Source organism: Hemiscyllium ocellatum, chromosome 16 (genome assembly GCF_020745735.1).
Source record: "Hemiscyllium ocellatum isolate sHemOce1 chromosome 16, sHemOce1.pat.X.cur, whole genome shotgun sequence".
NCBI classification, from domain to species: domain Eukaryota; kingdom Metazoa; phylum Chordata; class Chondrichthyes; order Orectolobiformes; family Hemiscylliidae; genus Hemiscyllium; species Hemiscyllium ocellatum.
In genome coordinates, this window is record NC_083416.1 from 11,054,181 (window position 1) to 11,060,393 (window position 6,213).

Genomic DNA, 6,213 nt, shown 5'->3' on the forward strand with positions numbered 1-6,213 from the left:
CTGGGTCAGAGAAGGTTTTAAAGATCATCCTGGAGGTTTAAGGAGGGTAAGCTTTCTCAACTACAGACACCGATGCCTAAGTCAGAGATGTGCAAGAAGAATTGTAAATGCATGGGCCTGAAGCATTAGGGCTGGTGGAGGTTAGATATCAGGAGGGCTAAAACCATGGAAATTTGAAAACAAGAAGCCTATTAACCTATATGAATCGAAGGAAATAAGTACAGCTGGTAGGCTATGTGACCCCTTGGCTTGCTCCATCATTCAATAAGGTCAGTACTGTTTTAATTGTGGCCTCAACTATTTCTTGCCTGCTACAGTAACACCTTACAGATTGAAAATTGAATATATTCAGTGATCCAGTCTGCATTGCTATCTGAGCAGAAATGCTCAGAAGACACACTTCCTCATTTAGATTAGATTAGATTAGATTCCATATAGTGTGGAAACAGGCCCTTCGGCCCAACAAGTCCACACCGACCCTCTGAAGAGTAACCCACCCAAATCCATTTCCATCTGACTAATGCATCTAACACTATGGGCAATTTAGCATGGCCAATTCACCTGACCTGCCCATCTTTGGACTGTGGGAGGAAATGAGGATCTGAAATCTGAACCAGGCTATTTCTGTCTTAAAAGAGACACCTTCTTTTAAAACTGCCCTCAAGTTATTGATTTCCTACAAGAGAATACATCCGTGCAGCATGTCACTTGTCAAGCCCCTTTGCTTGTATTTCAACAAGTCCACCTTTATTCTAAATGAATATAGTTCAGCATGCTCAACATTTCCCCTTTGAGGCTACACTTTCAATCCAGCAATCGGCCCAGTGAACCTTCGAACTGCCTGCAATGTGAGCATATCCTCAAATAAGGAAACCAACCTTGCATACAGTACTCCAAGTGTTATTTCAGCAATGCTCTACATGTTGCACTGAGACTTCCTTTTATGCTCATTTCACCTTTACAATGTAGCAATCATTCCATTTGCCTTCCAAATGATTGGCTGGACTTGCATGTTAAGTTTCAATGATTCAGATACAAAAAGATCTAGCAGTCTCTCCAGTTAAATATGTTGCCTGACTGCTGTTCTTACCCTTAACTTTTGCACATAATTTGGCAGGCAAAGTATAGCGCGCTCTCATTAAATGCAGACTTTTAATACCCTCTTCACAACTTGCTTTTTTGCATATTTCTGTTGTTGGTAAATTTGGCTTCAAAATATTATTTATCCTGATCATTAATATAGAAAGTATTAGAGATCTCATTATTGAATCCTGGTTTACAGTTACAGTTCACCAATCTGAAAATGTTTCTTTTTATCCTTTCTCTCTCTCTTGTTTGTTAGTTGAATCCTCCTCTATCCATGCTAATAGAGTATATTGCCTTAACACCATTGGCTTGTGTGTATTGTGAGCTAGAGGATATGGAGTATATAGACTTTCAGAATGCTTTTGATAATGTTCCACACAGAAAGTTATAAACAAAATTAAAATGCTGAGAATTAGGGTTATATACTTACTTGGACTGAAGATTAGTTAGCATGCAGAAAACAAAAACTCAGAATAAATAAGTCATCCTCAAGTTAGCAGGCTGTGACCAGTGAGGTATGGCAGGAATCAGTGCTTGGGCAACAGCTTTTCTTTTAATCAGTGGCTTAAATGTGGGGTTCAAATGCAGTGTTTGCAGATGATACAATACTAGTGGGTATGTGAATTGAGAAAAGGAATCAAAAAATTTAAGGACCCTTTAGATGGGCTGAGTTAGTGGGCAAGAGCATATGAGATGAATGTGAGCTTTTTCACTGGTAGGAAGAATTCAAATGCAGAGTTTTTTTTTGAGTGAAAGTCAATACTTTTCAGTCTCTTGCTAAGGGAACCTAGATATCTTTGTTATATGTCACTTAAAGCTAGTTCACTAAGCAATTATTTTTAAAACTCAACTCATGGGACAAAGGTTTCGCTGGCTGCCCAACATTTATTGCCTGTCCCTCATTGCCCTCAGAAGGTGGTGATGAGCTGCTAACCTGAACTGCTACTGTCCACATGATGTAGGTTGATGCACAATGCTGTTAGGGAGGGAATTCCAGGGATTTTGACCCAGTGAAGAAACTGATTTGTATTTCCAAATACAATGGTGAGTGGATCAGAGGGGAACTTCTAGGTGGTGGTGTTCCCATCTATCTGCTGGCCTGGTCTTTCTAGCTGGCAGTGCTCATTGGTTTTGAACATGCTCTCTAAGCATCCTTGAACTTCTGCAGTGCATCTAGTAGATTGTCCATACTGCTACTGATATGGGTGATGTAATTTCTGCAGTTTAACTAAGGGTTAATAAGTAAGGGCGAACTGTGAGACTGAATGTAAGTTAGCCTGGAAACAGGGAGAAACTGTTATGTCAAAAACATGGCGGTTTGTAACCTTGAATGAAACTGACGTAAGCTGTTAATTAAAACTAGGCTGCTATGAAGCTAGGTAACCTTGGCAATAATACAATAGAAGCTCTTAAAATATTAGAAACATACAGATAACCAAGGCCTGGGATAGAGAAGCGAGAAATGTTTTAACCAATGGAATTGTAAAATAATATTTAATCAAAGAATTGGCAGAGAAAAGCGTGAAATGTTTTAACCAATGGAATTGTCATTAATGTTTTTACCTGTAAAAATAATGTATAAATATTAGCGCTGTAAAATCTTCCGGCGCGATTCTTCCGAAGCTCCTTTTTTTTTGGAAGCCGCCCAAACTTGCAAGTTTGAAATAAACATCCGTTCTCATTTGTGTGTCTCGCAGCATTTTGATTTGCCACGGGAAAAGCGGTAGCCGGAGGGGATGAGGGCTGGTGCTGTCAGCTTGGAGTTCGCCTCCTAGGACGGGACCTTGTGGACAGTCTCCCTTGAAGTCAAGGGTTAAAGGACAGTCCGCGGTCAGCAGAGTGTGGAGGCAGAACCCGGTTGATCTGAACCATAGCCCTAGTGTAGAGTAGTTAGCCGAGTGTCAGGGACTATTCTCCGGAGATTTAGAATACCTAGACAGAATTCACTTATAACACTACTGAGCGTCTGTGATGGACTGAGTCAATGCTTGTGGATGTGGTGCCAATCAAGTGGGCTGCTTTGTCCTGTATGGTGTCATGATTGTTGATTTGTATTGCAGACAAGTGGGGAGTATTCTATCTCGCTGCTGACTTGAGCCTTCTAGACGATGGACAGGTTGTGGGGGAGTTAGGAGGTGAGTCACTCACTGCGGTATTCCTAGTCTTGGAACTTCAAATAGACTGCATCTACTGGCTTCCCTTTCTCAGTCCTATTTCTTAACTCCCTTTTATCATGCGGTTTTATGTCACCTTGAATTTGAGTTCAACATAGACTAGTTGAGAAGGAAAAGTCAAGAATTGTGTTAAGGCTTAGACCTCAATTCACGTGCCTGATTTCTTTTCATAAAAATTGAATTTCACAAACTTTTACGGTTCCAATCCTAAGCTGTGGTAGAGAATTTCAAATATTCACCATCTTCTGATCAAATAAATTTCTGCTCATCTCTGCCTTAAATCCCTTTTCTTCATATTCTGCCCCATGATTTTTAGACTCCCCAGTCAGGGAAACATTGTCTATTTCTGTTTTGTAATAATTTTGTAAGTTTCAATGAGATAATTGGTAATATCACTGGACTAGCAATCCATAACCCAAGGTTCATGATCTGGGCATGTGGGTTCAAATTCCTCTGTAGTAGAAAGTAACATATAGATTCAATAAAAATTTGGAATTAAAACCAAGTATATTGACAATCATATAACAATTATTGAATATCATAAAATCCCATCTGGTTCACTAATGTCCTTATGGGAAGCAGTTTTTCTTTCATTTCAAATAGACAAGTTATTTATTGAACAGTTCCATATATTTTATATTTTAGATTTTCTTCTCAATGCCCTGTTCTGCTGTTTTCTTTGGTCTCAGTGCAGATTCCACATAAATAGGCATTGGCACAAGTCTTGGGCTTACAGAAGCTTTGAAATTCTTATTTTCTGAGATCACTTAGGCCTTCAGTTTTTGTATATATTTATATATTTTTGATTGGCTCAACTGGTCCAGTTAGCGGAGTTATCACTTTAATTTCTTCTGCAGAAGGGTCTCCTTTCTTATGAACTAAAGCAGCCAACATTCTCCAGGAGGCTTTCAGCCCTTTAATAAACAGTCGGGCCCCAAGTCTAATGGAATGATTGTGAACCCTCGTTTCCACAAGGACTGGCAAAAGAAACCTGAACTTGGTTCAGAAAAATTCACAGGCGTAAGGCATGACAGGCTAGAATATGCCACATTGCTCCATGTCCAGTTACTGCCCCCCTTCAACCAGTTGTTAGTTGTCCCACTGTCAGATATCACACTAAAGTACATGCTGGACAAGGTTTCAGCCTGAAGGAGTGAAAGGCAACATATTATTAACAGGAGAGTTGCACATATTATTGGCATTGGTCTTAATCTCAGATGCCACAACAAGGTGACTGAATCTATTCAATATCTGAAGGAATATCGCTCTAACTAGATAATCTTCCCCCAAAAAGGCCTCAATTCATGAGGGACATTCTTCTGCAGGAGATCTTGCTTTTCCTGGTCTGACTTGCATGTGACTTCTGACCCACAACAAGTGATTGATTCTTAACTAACCTCTGAAATGGCCCACCAAAACTCTCAGTTGTATCAAGCCACTATAAAGTCTAAAGAAGGGAATTACTCAAGCAGACCTCCTGCAAAACTCTAGGCACCAAAACAACAATTGTAAGCTCAGCTCTGTCAATCCTGCAATGTTCTCCTTCTAAAGCCAGGATCGGAGGATTTGAGCTATAGGGAGAGGCTGAACAGGCTGGGGCTGTTTTCCTTTGAGCGTCAGAGGCTGAGAGGTGACCTTATTGAGGTTTACAAAATTATGAGGGGCATGGATAGGGTAAATAAGCAAAGTCTTTTCCCTGGGATCGGGAGACCAGAACTAGAAGGCATAGGTTTAGGGTGAGAGGGGAAAAATATAAAAGAGACCTACAGGGCAACTTTTTCACACAGTGGGTGGTACGTGTATGAAATGAGCTGCCTGAGGAAGTGGTAGAGAGTAATACAATTGCAACATTTCAGAGGCATCTGGATGGGTATATGAATAGGAAGGGTTTGGAGGGATGTGGGCCGGGTGCTGACAGATGGGACTAGATTGGGTTGGGATATCTGGTAGGCATGGATGGGTTGGACCAAAGGGTCTGTTTCTGTGCTGTACATCTCTATGACTCTAAGATCTGGAAGCATGGGCTGAAACAGGGTGAGCTCTCCCACATGCTAGTCAAGCAACAGGTGGCCATTATCTGTAAGGTATAATTCCATGACTAGATCCCAAACACCACCAATCCTGGGAATGTAGTATTCTATCAGCTGTGATGGGACAGTGCTATACAATTAGGAGTTGCCCTGGACATCATCAATGCTGACTCCAGGGCCCATGATGTTTAATGGTATCAAGTTAAATATGGAAAGGAAACATCCTGATAATTTATCACACTACTGTTTGGCTGAAGAGCAAATACTCTTCCATGTTCAATATTATTTTGAGGACACTATGGGTGGGAGATTTCAATGTTCATTACCAAGAGTACATCAATAGCATCACAATTGGCCAAGTCCTAAAGAACATTGCTGCTCAACTGGATCTGCAGCAGGAAGTGAAGGACCCAACATGTGTGAAGAACTTCATTCACATTGTGCTCTTCAATCTACCTATCACAGATGTTGGTAGGTCCTCTTTAATGCTCCAAGCCCAAATGACTTCTTCAGAATTCAGACCAAACTCTAGTTAACTCTGCTTTCCCCTCAACAGAAACCTCTAGATGTATTGAGTCTTTACAGCATTTGTTTTTATGTGAGTAACTGGACACCTTTTTCAAAGTAAACATGTCTTTCTATTTGTGAATGAATAGCTGTTGGGGCAGGGAAAGGTGGATTATAATAATGCTTAAAACAGATGTAGCTTTTATAATTTATTTTGAATGGATTGGAGAGTTTCTTCTAATTTGTCTGTTGTTACCAGTCTACAAGGACATCTTCCTATGTGCAAATTGGCTACAGCAAAATAGTTACTCTAATTACATAACTATGAGGAGTTTTGATGGGTTTTGAACAAGGGGTGTTATGTAAATTCAAAATAAAATCAAAGTAGTGGCATTGGTTCTGTTGGTACATTATTG